Here is an 18,073-nt window from a genome sequence, read left to right as displayed (position 1 = left end):
GGAAACTACTACTAGTCTTCCAGTGTACGATCAAAGCGTAGACAGTTTAAGACATTACTCCCGTGGAGAAAAGTCCACATGATGCTTATTCTGTTCAATGCCGATGCAATTTTTGTGTTTCATCAACCCTCTGAAGGTCCACAGATTGCAGAATGCCGTCAGATGTGCTTCGGAAACTACTACTAGTCTTCGGGGAACGATCAACGCATAGACAGTTTAAGACATGAATCCCATGGAGAAAAGTCCGCATGGTGCTTATTGTGTTCAATGCCGATGCAAATTTTTGTGTTTCATCAACACTCTGAAGGTCCACAGATTACAGAATGCATCCAGATATGCTTCAGAAACAACTACTAGTCTTCCAGGGAGCGATCAAATCGTAGACAGTTTAAGACATTACTCCCATGGAGAAAAGTACGCATGGTGCTTATTGTGTTCAATGCCGATGCAATTTCTGTGTTTCATCAACACTCTGAAGGTCCACAGATTACAGAATGCCTCCAGATGTGTTTCGGAAACTACTACTAGTCTTCCCGTGAACGATCAAAACGTCGATTGTTTAAGACATTACTCCCATGGAGAAAAGTACGCATGGTGCTTATTGTGTTCAATGCCGATGCAATTTCTGTGTTTGATCAACACTCTGAAGGTCCACAGATTAGAGAATGCCTCCAGATGTGTTTCGGAAACTACTACTTGTCTTCCAGTGAACGATCAAAGTGTAGACAGTTTAAGACATTTCTCCCATGGAGGAAAGTCCGCATGGTGCTTATTGTGTTCAATGCCGATGCAAAATTCTGTGTTTCATCAACACTCTGAAGGTCCACAGATTACAGAATGCCTCCAGATGTGCTTCGGAAACTACTACTAGTCTTCCAGTGTACGATCAAATCGTAGACAGTTTAAGACATTACTCCATGCTAAGTCCGCATTGTGCTTATTGTGATCAATGCCGATGCAATTTTTGTGTTTCATCAACCCTCTGAAGGTCCACAGATTACAGAATGCCTCCAGATGTGCTTCGGAAACTACTACTAGTCTTCCAGGGAACGATCAAAGCATAGACAGTTCAAGACATTAGTCCCATGGAGAAAAGTCCGCATGGTGCTTATTGTGTTCAATGCCGATGCAATTTTTGTGTTTCATCAACACTCTGAAGGTCCACAGATTACAGAATGCATCCAGATGTGCTTCGGAAACTTCTTCTAGTCTTCCAAGGAGCGATCAAATCGTAGACAGTTTAAGACATTACTCCCATGGAGAAAAGTACGCATGGTGCTTATTGTGTTCAATGCCGATGCAATTTCTGTGTTTCATCAACACTCTGAATGTCCACAGATTACAGAATGCCTCCAGATGTGCTTCGGAAACTACTACTAGTCTTCCAGTGAACGATCAAAGCGTACACAGTTTAAGACATTACTCTCATGGAGAAAAGTCCGCATGGTGTTTATTGTGTTCAATGCCGATTCAATTTCTGTGTTTCATCAACACTCTGAAGGTCCACAGATTACAGAATGCCTCCAGATGTGCTTCGGAAACTACTACTAGTCTTCCAGTGTACGATCAAAGCGTAGACAGTATAAGACATTACTCTTATGGAGAAATGTCCGCATGGTGCTTATTGTGTTCAATGCCGATGCAATTTCTGTGTTTCATCAACACTCAGAAGGTCCACAGATTACAGAATGCCTCCAGATGTGCTTCGGAAACTACTACTAGTCTTCCAGTGTACGATCAAAGCGTAGACAGTTTAAGACATTACTCCCGTGGAGAAAAGTCCACATGGTGTTTATTCTGTTCAATGCCGATGCAATTTTTGTGTTTCATCAACCCTCTGAAGGTACACAGATTGCAGAATGCCTTCAGATGTGCTTCGGAAACTACTACTAGTCTTCGGGGAACGATCAACGCATAGACAGTTTAAGACATGACTCCCATGGAGAAAAGTCCGCATGGTGCTTATTGTGTTCAATGCCGATGCAAATTTTTGTGTTTCATCAACACTCTGAAGGTCCACAGATTACAGAATGCATCCAGATATGCTTCAGAAACAACTACTAGTCTTCCAGGGAGCGATCAAATCGTAGACAGTTTAAGACATTACTCCCATGGAGAAAAGTACGCATGGTGCTTATTGTGTTCAATGCCGATGCAATTTCTGTGTTTCATCAACACTCTGAAGGTCCACAGATTAGAGAATGCCTCCAGATGTGTTTCGGAAACTACTACTAGTCTTCCCGTGAACGATCAAAACGTCGATTGTTTAAGACATTACTCCCATGGAGAAAAGTACGCATGGTGCTTATTGTGTTCAATGCCGATGCAATTTCTGTGTTTCATCAACACTCTGAAGGTTTACAGATTAGAGAATGCCTCCAGATGTGCTTCGGAAACTATTACTAGTCTTCCAGTGTACGATCAAATCGTAGACAGTATAAGACATTACTCTTATGGAGAAATGTACGCATGGTGCTTATTGTGTTCAATGCCGATGCAATTTCTGTGTTTCATCACCACTCTGAAAGACCACAGATTACAGAATGCCTCCAGATGTACTTCGGAAACTACTATTAGTCTTCCAGTGAACGATCAAAGCGTAGACAGTTTAAGATACTACTCCCATGGAGAAAAGTCCACATGGTGCTTATTGTGTTCAATGTCGATGCAATTTCTGTGTTTCATCAACACTCTGAAGGTCCACAGATTAGAGAATGCCTCCAGATGTGCTTCGGAAACTACTACTAAGCTTCCAGTGAACGATCAAAGCGTAGACAGTTTAAGACATTACTCCCATAGAGAAAAGTACGCATGGTGTTTATTGCGTTCAATGCCGATGCAATTTCTTTGTTTCATCAACACTCTGAAGTTCCACAGATTACATAATGCCTCCAGATGTGCTTCGGAAACTATTACTAGTCTCCCAGGGCACGATCAAACATAGACAGTTCAAGACATTACTCCCATGGATAAAAGTCCGCGTGGTGGTTATTGCGTCCAATGCAGACTCAATTTCTGTGTTTCATCAACACTCAGAAGGTCCACAGATTACAGAATGCATCCAGACGTGCTTCAGAAACTACTACTAGTCTTCCTTTTAACGATCAAAGCGTAGACAGTTGGAGACATTACTCTCATGGAGAAAAGTCCGCATGGTGCTTATTGTGTTCAATGCCGATTCAATTTCTGTGTTTCATCAACACTCCGAAGGTCCACAGATTACAGAATGCCTCCAGATGTGCTTCGAAAACTACTACTAGTCTTCCAGTGATCGATCAAAGCGTAGACAGTTTAAGACATTACGCAGATGGAGAGAAGTCCGCATGGCGCTTAATGTGTTCAATGCCGATTCAATTTCTGTGTTTCATCAACACTCTGAGGGTCAACACATTACAGAATGAATCCTGATGTGCTTCGAAAACTACTACTAGTCTTCCAGTGAACGATCAAAGCGTACACAGTTTAAGACATTACTCTCATGGAGAAAAGTCCGCATGGTGTTTATTGTGTTCAATGAAGATTCAATTTCTGTGTTTCATCAACACTCTGAAGGTCCACAGATTACAGAATGCCTCCAGATGTGCTTCAGAAACTACTACTAGTCTTCCAGGGAGCGATCAAATCGTAGACAGTTTAAGACATTACTCCCATGGAGAGAAGTACGTATGGTGCTTATTGTGTTCAATGCCGATGCAATTTCCGTGTTTCATCAACACTCTGAAGGTCCACAGATTAGAGAATGCCTCCAGATGTGTTTCGGAAACTACTACTAGTCTTCCCGTGAACGATCAAAACGTCGATTGTTTAAGACATTACTCCCATGGAGAAAAGTACGCATGGTGCTTATTGTGTTCAATGCCGATGCAATTTCTGTGTTTGATCAACACTCTGAAGGTCCACAGATTAGAGAATGCCTCCAGATGTGTTTCGGAAACTACTACTTGTCTTCCAGTGAACGATCAAAGTGTAGACAGTTTAAGACATTTCTCCCATGGAGGAAAGTCCGCATGGTGCTTATTGTGTTCAATGCCGATGCAAAATTCTGTGTTTCATCAACACTCTGAAGGTCCACAGATTACAGAATGCCTCCAGATGTGCTTCGGAAACTACTACTAGTCTTCCAGTGTACGATCAAATCGTAGACTGTTTAAGACATTACTCCATGCTAAGTCCGCATTGTGCTTATTGTGATCAATGCCGATGCAATTTTTGTGTTTCATCAACCCTCTGAAGGTCCACAGATTACAGAATGCCTCCAGATGTGCTTCGGAAACTACTACTAGTCTTCCAGGGAACGATCAAAGCATAGACAGTTCAAGACATTAGTCCCATGGAGGAAAGTCCGCATGGTGCTTATTGTGTTCAATGCCGATGCAATTTTTGTGTTTCATCAACACTCTGAAGGTCCACAGATTACAGAATGCATCCAGATGTGCTTCGGAAACATCTTCTAGTCTTCCAGGGAGCGATCAAATCATAGACAGTTTAAGACATTACTTCCATGGAGAAAAGTACGCATGGTGCTTATTGTGTTCAATGCCGATGCAATTTCTGTGTTTCATCAACACTCTGAAGGTCCACAGATTACAGAATGCCTCCAGATGTGTTTCGGAAACTACTACTTGTCTTCCAGTGAACGATCAAAGTGTAGACAGTTTAAGACATTTCTCCCATGGAGGAAAGTCCGCATGGTGCTTATTGTGTTCAATGCCGATGCAAAATTCTGTGTTTCATCAACACTCTGAAGGTCCACAGATTACAGAATGCCTCCAGATGTGCTTCGGGAACTACTACTAGTCTTCCAGTGTACGATCAAAGCGTAGACAGTTTAAGACATTACTCCCGTGGAGAAAAGGCCACATGATGCTTATTCTGTTCAATGCCGATGCAATTTTTGTGTTTCATCAACCCTCTGAAGGTCCACATATTGCAGAATGCCTTCAGATGTGCTTCGGAAACTACTACTAGTCTTCGGGGAACGATCAACGCATAGACAGTTTAAGACATGAATCCCATGGAGAAAAGTCCGCATGGTGCTTATTGTGTTCAATGCCGATGCAAATTTTTGTGTTTCATCAACACTCTGAAGGTCCACAGATTACAGAATGCATCCAGATATGCTTCAGAAACAACTACTAGTCTTCCAGGGAGCGATCAAATCGTAGACAGTTTAAGACATTACTCCCATGGCGAGAAGTACGCATGGTGCTTATTGTGTTCAATGCCGATGCAATTTCCGTGTTTCATCAACACTCTGAAGGTCCACAGATTAGAGAATGCCTCCAGATGTGTTTCGGAAACTACTACTAGTCTTCCCGTGAACGATCAAAACGTCGATTGTTTAAGACATTACTCCCATGGAGAAAAGTACGCATGGTGCTTATTGTGTTCAATGCCGATGCAATTTCTGTGTTTGATCAACACTCTGAAGGTCCACAGATTAGAGAATGCCTCCAGATGTGTTTCGGAAACTACTACTTGTCTTCCAGTGAACGATCAAAGTGTAGACAGTTTTAGACATTTCTCCCATGGAGGAAAGTCCGCATGGTGCTTATTGTGTTCAATGCCGATGCAAAATTCTGTGTTTCATCAACACTCTGAAGGTCCACAGATTACAGAATGCCTCCAGATGTGCTTCGGAAACTACTACTAGTCTTCCAGTGTACGATCAAATCGTAGACTGTTTAAGACATTACTCCATGCCAAGTCCGCATTGTGCTTATTGTGATCAATGCCGATGCAATTTTTGTGTTTCATCAACCCTCTGAAGGTCCACAGATTACAGAATGCCTCCAGATGTGCTTCGGAAACTACTACTAGTCTTCCAGGGAACGATCAAAGCATAGACAGTTCAAGACATTAGTCCCATGGAGAAAAGTCCGCATGGTGCTTATTGTGTTCAATGCCGATGCAATTTTTGTGTTTCATCAACACTCTGAAGGTCCACAGATTACAGAATGCATCCAGATGTGCTTCGGAAACATCTTCTAGTCTTCCAGGGAGCGATCAAATCGTTGACAGTTTAAGACATTACTAACATGGAGAAAAGTACGCATGGTGCTTATTGTGTTCAATGCCGATGCAATTTCTGTGTTTCATCAACACTCTGAAGGTCCACAGATTACAGAATGCCTCTAGATGTGCTTCGGAAACTACTACTAGTCTTCCAGTGAACGATCAAAGCGTACACAGTTTAAGACATTACTCTCATGGAGAAAAGTTTGCATGGTGTTTATTGTGTTCAATGCCGATTCAATTTCTGTGTTTCATCAACACTCTGAAGGTCCACAGATTACAGAATGCCTCCAGATGTGCTTCGGAAACTACTACTAGTCTTCCAGTGTACGATCAAAGCGTAGACAGTATAAGACATTACTCTTATGGAGAAATGTCCGCATGGTGCTTATTGTGTTCAATGCCGATGCAATTTCTGTGTTTCATCAACACTCAGAAGGTCCACAGATTACAAAATGCCTCCAGATGTGCTTCGGAAACTACTACTAGTCTTCCAGTGTACGATCAAAGCGTAGACAGTTTAAGACATTACTCCCGTGGAGAAAAGTCCACATGGTGCTTATTCTGTTCAATGCCGATGCAATTTTTGTGTTTCATCAACCCTCTGAAGGTCCACAGATTGCAGAATGCCTTCAGATGTGCTTCGGAAACTACTACTAGTCTTCGGGGAACGATCAACGCATAGACAGTTTAAGACATGACTCCCATGGAGAAAAGTCCGCATGGTGCTTATTGTGTTCAATGCCGATGCAAATTTTTGTGTTTCATCAACACTCTGAAGGTCCACAGATTACAGAATGCATCCAGATATGCTTCAGAAACAACTACTAGTCTTCCAGGGAGCGATCAAATCGTAGACAGTTTAAGACATTACTCCCATGGAGAAAAGTACGCATGGTGCTTATTGTGTTCAATGCCGATGCAATTTCTGTGTTTCATCAACACTCTAAAGGTCCACAGATTAGAGAATGCCTCCAGATGTGTTTCGGAAACTACTACTAGTCTTCCCGTGAACGATCAAAACGTCGATTGTTTAAGACATTACTCCCATGGAGAAAAGTGCGCATGGTGCTTATTGTGTTCAATGCCGATGCAATTTCTGTGTTTCATCAACACCCTGAAGGTTCACAGATTAGAGAATGCCTCCAGATGTCTTTCGGAAACTACTACTTGTCTTCCAGTGAACGATCAAAGCGTAGACAGTTTAAGACATTTCTCCCATGGAGGAAAGTCCGCATGGTGCTTATTGTGTTCAATGCCGATGCAATTTTTGTGTTTCATCAACACTCTGAAGGTCCACAGATTACAGAATGCCTCCAGATGTGCTTTGGAATGTACTACTAGTCTTCCAGGAAACGATCAAAAGGTAGACAGTTTAAGACATTACTCCCATGGAGAAAAGTCCGCATGGTGCTTATTGTTTTCAATGCCGATGCAATTTTTGTGATTCATCAACACTCTGAAGGTCCACAGCATACAGAATGCATCCACATGTGCTTCGGAAACTACTACTAGTCTTCCACTGAACGATCAAAGCGTCGACCGTTTAAGACATTACTCCCATGGAGAAAAGTACGCATGGTGCTTATTGTGTTCAATGCCGATGCAATTTCTGTGTTTCATCAACACTCTGAAGGTCCACAGATTAGAGAATGCCTCCAGATGTGCTTCGGAAACTACTACTAGTCTTCCAGTGAACGATCAAAGCGTAGACAGTTTAAGACATTACTCCCATGGAGAAAAGTATGCATTTTGCTTTTTGTGTTCAATGCCGATGCAATTTCTGTGTTTCATCAACACTCTGAAGGTCCACAGTTTAGAGAATGCCTCCAGATGTGCTTCGGAAACTACTACTTGTCTTCCAGTGAACGATCAAATCGTAGACAGCTTAAGACATTTCTCCCATGGAGAAAAGTCCGCATGGTGCTTATTGTGTTCAATGCCGAGGCATAATTCTGTGTTTCATCAACACTCTGAAGGTCCACAGATTACAGAATGCCTCCAGATGTGCTTCGGAAACTAATACTAGTCTTCCAGTGTGCGATCAAAGCGTAGACAATTTAAGACATTACTCCCATGGAGAAAAGTATGCATTTTGCTTATTGTGTTCAATGCCGATGAAATTTTTGTGTTTCATCAACCCTCTGAATGTCCACAGATTACAGAATGCCTCCAGATGTGCTTCGGAAACTACAACTAGTCTTCCAGGGAACGATCACAGCATAGACAATTTAAGACATTACTCCCATGGAGAAAAGTCCGCATTGTGCTTATTGTGTTCAATGCCGATGCAATTTTTGTGTTTCATCACCACTCTGAAGGACCACAGATTACAGAATGCCTCCAGATGTACTTCGGAAACTACTACTAGTCTTCCAGTGGACGATCAAAGCGTAGACTGTTTAAGATACTACTCCCATGGAGAAAAGTCCACATGGTGTTTATTGTGTTCAATGTCGATGCAATTTCTGTGTTTCATCAACACTCTGAGGGTCAACACATTACAGAATAAATCCTGATGTGCTTCGAAAACCACTACTAGTCTTCCAGGGAACGATCAAAGCGTAGTCAGTTTAAGACCTTACTCCCATGGAGAAAAGTCCGCATGGTGCTTATTGTGGACAATGCCGATGCAATTTTTGTGATTCATCAACACTCTGAAGGTCCACAGCATACAGAATGCATCCACATGTGTTTAAGAAACTACTACTAGTCTTATACTGAACGATCAAAGCGTCGATTGTTTAAGACATTACTCCCATGCAGAAAAGTACGCATGGTGCTTATTGTGTTCAATGCCGATGCAATTTCTGTGTTTCATCAACACTCTGAAGGTCCACAGATTACAGAATGCCTCCAGATGTGCTTCGGAAACTACTACTAGTCTTCCAGTGTACGATCAAAGCGTAGACAGTTTACGACATTACTCCCGTGGAGAAAAGTCCACATGATGCTTATTGTGTTCAATGCCGATGCAATTTTTGTGTTTCATCAAACCTCTGAAGGTCCACAGATTACAGAATGCCTTCAGATGTGCTTCGGAAACTACTACTAGTCTTCGGGGAACGATCAACGCATAGACAGTTTAAGACATGACTCCCATGGAGAAAAGTCAGCATGGTGCTTATTGTGTTCAATGCCGATGCAAATTTTTGTGTTTCATCAACACTCTGAAGGTCCACAGATTACAGAATGCATCCAGATATGCTTCAGAAACAACTACTAGTCTTCCAGGGAGCGATCAAATCGTAGACAGTTTAAGACATTACTCCCATGGAGAAGAGTACGCATGGTGCTTATTGTGTTCAATGCCGATGCAATTTCTGTGTTTCATCAACACTCTGAAGGTCCACAGATTAGAGAATGCCTCCAGATGTGTTTCGGAAACTACTACTAGTCTTATCGTGAACGATCAAAACGTCGATTGTTTAAGACATTACTCCCATGGAGAAAAGTACGCATGGTGCTTATTGTGTTCAATGCCGATGCAATTTCTGTGTTTCATCAACACTCTGAAGGTCCACAGATTAGAGAATGCCTCCAGATGTGTTTCGGAAACTACTACTTGTCTTCCAGTGAACGATCAAAGCGTAGACAGTTTAAGACATTTCTCCCATGGAGGAAAGTCCGCATGGTGCTTATTGTGTTCAATGCCGATAAAAAATTCTGTGTTTCATCAACACTCTGAAGGTCCACAGATTACAGAATGCCTCCAGATGTGCTTCGGAAACTACTACTAGTCTTCCAGTGTACGATCAAATCGTAGACAGTTTAAGACATTACTCCATGCTAAGTCCGCATTGTGCTTATTCTGATCAATGCCGATGCAATTTTTGTGTTTCATCAACGCTCTGAAGGTCCACAGATTACAGAATGCCTCCAGATGTGCTTCGGAAACTACTACTAGTCTTCCAGGGAACGATCAAAGCATAGACAGTTCAAGACATTAGTCCCATGGAGAAAAGTCCGCATGGTGCTTATTGTGTTCAATGCCGATGCAATTTTTGTGTTTCATCAACACTCTGAAGGTCCACAGATTACAGACTGCCTCCAGATGTGCTTCGGAAACTACTACTAGTCTTCCAGTGAACGATCAAAGCGTACACAGTTTAAGACATTACTCTCATGGGGAAAAGTCCGCATGGTGCTTATTGTGTTCAATGCCGATTCAATTTCTGTGTTTCATCAACACTCTGAAGGTCCACAGATTACAGAATGCCTCCAGATGTGCTTCGGAAACTACTACTAGTCTTCCAGTGTACGATCAAAGCGTAGACAGTATAAGACATTACTCTTATAGAGAAATGTCCGCATGGTGCTTATTGTGTTCAATGCCGATGCAATTTCTGTGTTTCATCAACACTCAGAAGGTCCACAGATTACAAAATGCCTCCAGATGTACTTCGGAAACTACAACTAGCCTTCCAGTGAACGATCAAAGCGTAGACTGTTTAAGATACTACTCCCATGGAGAAAAGTCCACATGGTGCGTATTGTGTTCAATGTCGATGCAATTTCTGTGTTTCATCAACACTCTGAAGGTCCACAGATTAGAGAATGCCTCCAGATGTGCTTCGGAAACTACTACTAAGCTTCCAGTGAACGATCAAAGCGTAGCCAGTTTAAGACATTACGCAGATGGAGAGAAGTCCGCATGGCGCTTAATGTGTTCAATGCCGATTCAATTTCTGTGTTTCATCAACACTCTGAGGGTCAACACATTACAGAATAAATCCTGATGTGCTTCGAAAACCACTACTAGTCTTCCAGGGAACGATCAAAGCGTAGTCAGTTTAAGACCTTACTCCCATGGAGAAAAGTCCGCATGGTGCTTATTGTGTTCAATGCCGATGCAATTTTTGTGATTCATCAACACTCTGAAGGTCCACAGCATACAGAATGCATCCACATGTGTTTAAGAAACTACTACTAGTCTTATACTGAACGATCAAAGCGTCGATTGTTTAAGACATTACTCCCATGCAGAAAAGTACGCATGGTGCTTATTGTGTTCAATGCCGATGCAATCTCTGTGTTTCATCAACACTCTGAAGGTCCACAGATTACAGAATGCCTCCAGATGTGCTTCGGAAACTACTACTAGTCTTCCAGTGTACGATCAAAGCGTAGACAGTTTACGACATTACTCCCGTGGAGAAAAGTCCACATGATGCTTATTGTGTTCAATGCCGATGCAATTTTTGTGTTTCATCAACCCTCTGAAGGTCCACAGATTGCAGAATGCCTTCAGATGTGCTTCGGAAACTACTACTAGTCTTCGGGGAACGATCAACGCATAGACAGTTTAAGACATGACTCCCATGGAGAAAAGTCAGCATGGTGCTTATTGTGTTCAATGCCGATGCAAATTTTTGTGTTTCATCAACACTCTGAAGGTCCACAGATTACAGAATGCATCCAGATATGCTTCAGAAACAACTACTAGTATTCCAGGGAGCGATCAAATCGTAGACAGTTTAAGACATTACTCCCATGGAGAAAAGTACGCATGGTGCTTATTGTGTTCAATGCCGATGCAATTTCTGTGTTTCATCAACACTCTGAAGGTCCACAGATTAGAGAATGCCTCCAGATGTGTTTCGGAAACTACTACTAGTCTTCCCGTGAACGATCAAAACGTCGATTGTTTAAGACATTACTCCCATGGAGAAAAGTACGCATGGTGCTTATTGTGTTCAATGCCGATGCAATTTCTGTGTTTCATCAACACTCTGAAGGTCCACAGATTAGAGAATGCCTCCAGATGTGTTTCGGAAACTACTACTTGTCTTCCAGTGAACGATCAAAGCGTAGACAGTTTAAGACATTTCTCCCATGGAGGAAAGTCCGCATGGTGCTTATTGTGTTCAATGCCGATACAAAATTCTGTGTTTCATCAACACTCTGAAGGTCCACAGATTACAGAATGCCTCCAGATGTGCTTCGGAAACTACTACTAGTCTTCCAGTGTACGATCAAATCGTAGACAGTTTAAGACATTACTCCCTGCTAAGTCCGCATTGTGCTTATTGTGATCAATGCCGATGCAATTTTTGTGTTTCATCAACCCTCTGAAGGTCCACAGATTACAGAATGCCTCCAGATGTGCTTCGGAAACTACTACTAGTCTTCCAGGGAACGATCAAAGCATAGACAGTTCAAGACATTAGTCCCATGGAGAAAAGTCCGCATGGTGCTTATTGTGTTCAATGCCGATGCAATTTTTGTGTTTCATCAACACTCTGAAGGTCCACAGATTACAGAATGCCTCCAGATGTGCTTCGGAAACTACTACTAGTCTTCCAGTGAACGATCAAAGCGTACACAGTTTAAGACATTACTCTCATGGAGAAAAGTCCGCATGGTGCTTATTGTGTTCAATGCCGATTCAATTTCTGTGTTTCATCAACACTCTGAAGGTCCACAGATTACAGAATGCCTCCAGATGTGCTTCAGAAACTACTACTAGTCTTCCAGTGTACGATCAAAGCGTAGACAGTATAAGACATTACTCTTATGGAGAAATGTCCGCATGGTGCTTATTGTGTTCAATGCCGATGCAATTTCTGTGTTTCATCAACACTCAGAAGGTCCACAGATTACAAAATGCCTCCAGATGTACTTCGGAAACTACAACTAGCCTTCCAGTGAACGGTCAAAGCGTAGACAGTTTAAGATATTACTCCCATGGAGAAAAGTCCACATGGTGCTTATTGTGTTCAATGTCGATGCAATCTCTATGTTTCATCAACACTCTGAAGGTGCACAGATTACAGAATGCATCCAGATGTGGTTTGGAATGTACTACTAGTCTTCCAGGAAACGATCAAAGTGTAGACAGTTTAAGACATTACTCCCATGGAGAAAAGTCCGCATGGTGCTTATTGTTTTCAATGCCGATGCAATTTTTGTGATTCATCAACACTCTGAAGGTCCACAGCATACAGAATGCATCCACATGGGCTTCGGAAACTACTACTAGTCTTCCACTGAACGATCAAAGCGTCGACTGTTTAAGACATTACTCCCATGCAGAAAAGTACGCATGGTGCTTATTGTGTTCAATGCCGATGCAATTTCTGTGTTTCATCAACACTCTGAAGGTCCACAGATTAGAGAATGCCTCCAGATGTGCTTCGGAAACTACTACTAGTCTTCCAGTGAACGATCAAAGCGTAGACAGTTTAAGACATTACTCCCATGGAGAAAAGTACGCATGGTGCTTATTGTGTTCAATGCCGATGCAATTTCTGTGTTTCATCAACACTCTGAAAGTCCACAGATTAGAGAATGCCTCCAGATGTGCTTCGGAAACTACTACTTGTCTTCCAGTGAACGATCAAATCGTAGACAGTTTAAGACATTTCTCCCATGGAGAAAAGTCCGCATGGTGCTTATTGTGTTCAATGCCGATGCAATTTCTGTGTTTCATCAACACTCTGAAGGTCCACAGATTAGAGAATGCCTCCAGATGTGTTTCGGAAACTACTACTAGTCTTCCCGTGAACGATCAAAACGTCGATTGTTTAAGACATTACTCCCATGGAGAAAAGTACGCATGGTGCTTATTGTGTTCAATGCCGATGCAATTTCTGTGTTTCATCAACACTCTGAAGGTCCACAGATTAGAGAATGCCTCCAGATGTGTTTCGGAAACTACTACTTGTCTTCCAGTGAACGATCAAAGCGTACACAGTTTAAGACATTTCTCCCATGGAGGAAAGTCCGCATGGTGCTTATTGTGTTCAATGCCGATACAAAATTCTGTGTTTCATCAACACTCTGAAGGTCCACAGATTACAGAATGCCTCCAGATGTGCTTCGGAAACTACTACTAGTCTTCCAGTGTACGATCAAATCGTAGACAGTTTAAGACATTACTCCCTGCTAAGTCCGCATTGTGCTTATTGTGATCAATGCCGATGCAATTTTTGTGTTTCATCAACCCTCTGAAGGTCCACAGATTACAGAATGCCTCCAGATGTGCTTCGGAAACTACTACTAGTCTTCCAGGGAACGATCAAAGCATAGACAGTTCAAGACATTAGTCCCATGGAGAAAAGTCCGCATGGTGCTTATTGTGTTCAATGCCGATGCAATTTTTGTGTTTCATCAACACTCTGAAGGTCCACAGATTACAGAATGCATCCAGATGTGCTTCGGAAACATCTTCTAGTCTTCCAGGGAGCGATCAAATCGTAGACAGTTTAAGACATTACTCCCATGGAGAAAAGTACGCATGGTGCTTATTGTGTTCAATGCCGATGCAATTTCTGTGTTTCATCAACACTCTGAAGGTCCACAGATTAGAGAATGCCTCCAGATGTGCTTCGGAAACTACTACTAGTCTTCCAGTGAACGATCAAAGCGTACACAGTTTAAGACATTACTCTCATGGAGAAAAGTCCGCATGGTGCTTATTGTGTTCAATGCCGATTCAATTTCTGTGTTTCATCAACACTCTGAAGGTCCACAGATTACAGAATGCCTCCAGATGTGCTTCAGAAACTACTACTAGTCTTCCAGTGTACGATCAAAGCGTAGACAGTATAAGACATTACTCTTATGGAGAAATGTCCGCATGGTGCTTATTGTGTTCAATGCCGATGCAATTTCTGTGTTTCATCAACACTCAGAAGGTCCACAGATTACAAAATGCCTCCAGATGTACTTCGGAAACTACAACTAGCCTTCCAGTGAACGATCAAAGCGTAGACAGTTTAAGATATTACTCCCATGGAGAAAAGTCCACATGGTGCTTATTGTGTTCAATGTCGATGCAATCTCTATGTTTCATCAACACTCTGAAGGTGCACAGATTACAGAATGCATCCAGATGTGGTTTGGAATGTACTACTAGTCTTCCAGGAAACGATCAAAGTGTAGACAGTTTAAGACATTACTCCCATGGAGAAAAGTCCGCATGGTGCTTATTGTTTTCAATGCCGATGCAATTTTTGTGAGTCATCAACACTCTGAAGGTCCACAGCATACAGAATGCATCCACATGTGCTTCGGAAACTACTACTAGTCTTCCACTGAACGATCAAAGCGTCGACTGTTTAAGACATTACTCCCATGCAGAAAAGTACGCATGGTGCTTATTGTGTTCAATGCCGATGCAATTTCTGTGTTTCATCAACACTCTGAAGGTCCACAGATTAGAGAATGCCTCCAGATGTGCTTCGGAAACTACTACTAGTCTTCCAGTGAACGATCAAAGCGTAGACAGTTTAAGACATTACTCCCATGGAGAAAAGTATGCATTTTGCTTTTTGTGTTCAATGCCGATGCAATTTCTGTGTTTCATCAACACTCTGAAGGTCCACAGATTAGAGAATGCCTCCAGATGTGCTTCGGAAACTACTACTTGTCTTCCAGTGAACGATCAAATCGTAGACAGTTTAAGACATTTCTCCCATGGAGAAAAGTCCGCATGGTGCTTATTGTGTTCAATGCCGATGCATAATTCTGTGTTTCATCAACACTCTGAAGGTCCACAGATTACAGAATGCCTCCAGATGTGCTTCGGGAACTACTACTAGTCTTCCAGTGTACGATCAAAGCGTAGACAGTTTAAGACATTACTCCCATGGGGAAAAGTCCGCATGGTGCTTATTGTGTTCAATGCCGATGCAATTTTTGTGATTCATCAACACTCTGAAGGTCCACAGCATACAGAATGCATCCACATGTGTTTAAGAAACTACTACTAGTCTTATACTGAACGATCAAAGCGTCGATTGTTTAAGACATTACTCCCATGCAGAAAAGTAGGCATGGTGCTTATTGTGTTCAATGCCGATGCAATCTCTGTGTTTCATCAACACTCTGAAGGTCCACAGATTACAGAATGCCTCCAGATGTGCTTCGGAAACTACTACTAGTCTTCCAGTGTACGATCAAAGCGTAGACAGTTTACGACATTACTCCCGTGGAGAAAAGTCCACATGATGCTTATTGTGTTCAATGCCGATGCAATTTTTGTGTTTCATCAACCCTCTGAAGGTCCACAGATTGCAGAATGCCTTCAGATGTGCTTCGGAAACTACTACTAGTCTTCGGGGAACGATCAACGCATAGACAGTTTAAGACATGACTCCCATGGAGAAAAGTCAGCATGGTGCTTATTGTGTTCAATGCCGATGCAAATTTTTGTGTTTCATCAACACTCTGAAGGTCCACAGATTACAGAATGCATCCAGATATGCTTCAGAAACAACTACTAGTATTCCAGGGAGCGATCAAATCGTAGACAGTTTAAAACATTACTCCCATGGAGAAAAGTACGCATGGTGCTTATTGTGTTCAATGCCGATGCAATTTCTGTGTTTCATCAACACTCTGAAGGTCCACAGATTAGAGAATGCCTCCAGATGTGTTTCGGAAACTACTACTAGTCTTCCCGTGAACGATCAAAACGTCGATTGTTTAAGACATTACTCCCATGGAGAAAAGTACGCATGGTGCTTATTGTGTTCAATGCCGATGCAATTTCTGTGTTTCATCAACACTCTGAAGGCCCACAGATTAGAGAATGCCTCCAGATGTGTTTCGGAAACTACTACTTGTCTTCCAGTGAACGATCAAAGCGTAGACAGTTTAAGACATTTCTCGTATGGAGGAAAGTCCGCATGGTGCTTATTGTGTTCAATGCCGATACAAAATTCTGTGTTTCATCAACACTCTGAAGGTCCACAGATTACAGAATGCCTCCAGATGTGCTTCGGAAACTACTACTAGTCTTCCAGTGTACGATCAAATCGTAGACAGTTTAAGACATTACTCCCTGCTAAGTCCGCATTGTGCTTATTGTGATCAATGCCGATGCAATTTTTGTGTTTCATCAACCCTCTGAAGGTCCACAGATTACAGAATGCCTCCAGATGTGCTTCGGAAACTACTACTAGTCTTCCAGGGAACGATCAAAGCATAGACAGTTCAAGACATTACTCCCATGGAGAAAAGTCCGCATGGTGCTTATTGTGTTCAATGCCGATGCAATTTTTGTGTTTCATCAACACTCTGAAGGTCCACAGATTACAGAATGCATCCAGATGTGCTTCGGAAACATCTTCTAGTCTTCCAGGGAGCGATCAAATCATAGACAGTTTAAGACATTACTCCCATGGAGAAAAGTACGCATGGTGCTTATTGTGTTCAATGCCGATGCAATTTCTGTGTTTCATCAACACTCTGAAGGTCCACAGATTACAGAATGCCTCCAGATGTGCTTCGGAAACTACTACTAGTCTTCCAGTGAACGATCAAAGCGTACACAGTTTAAGACATTACTCTCATGGAGAAAAGTCCGCATGGTGCTTATTGTGTTCAATGCCGATTCAATTTCTGTGTTTCATCAACACTCTGAAGGTCCACAGATTACAGAATGCCTCCAGATGTGCTTCAGAAACTACTACTAGTCTTCCAGTGTACGATCAAAGCGTAGACAGTATAAGACATTACTCTTATGGAGAAATGTCCACATGGTGCTTATTGTGTTCAATGCCGATGCAATTTCTGTGTTTCATCAACACTCAGAAGGTCCACAGATTACAAAATGCCTCCAGATGTACTTCGGAAACTACAACTAGCCTTCCAGTGAACGATCAAAGCGTAGACAGTTTAAGATATTACTCCCATGGAGAAAAGTCCACATGGTGCTTATTGTGTTCAATGTCGATGCAATCTCTATGTTTCATCAACACTCTGAAGGTGCACAGATTACAGAATGCATCCAGATGTGGTTTGGAATGTACTACTAGTCTTCCAGGAAACGATCAAAGTGTAGACAGTTTAAGACATTACTCCCATGGAGAAAAGTCCGCATGGTGCTTATTGTTTTCAATGCCGATGCAATTTTTGTGATTCATCAACACTCCGAAGGTCCACAGCATACAGAATGCATCCACATGTGCTTCGGAAACTACTACTAGTCTTCCACTGAACGATCAAAGCGTCGACTGTTTAAGACATTACTCCCATGCAGAAAAGTACGCATGGTGCTTATTGTGTTCAATGCCGATGCAATTTCTGTGTTTCATCAACACTCTGAAGG

The sequence above is a fragment of the Schistocerca gregaria genome, chromosome 9 (assembly GCF_023897955.1).
Source record: "Schistocerca gregaria isolate iqSchGreg1 chromosome 9, iqSchGreg1.2, whole genome shotgun sequence".
In the NCBI taxonomy this organism is placed as follows: Eukaryota; Metazoa; Arthropoda; class Insecta; order Orthoptera; family Acrididae; genus Schistocerca; species Schistocerca gregaria.
Note: the sequence above shows the minus strand (reverse complement) of the source record.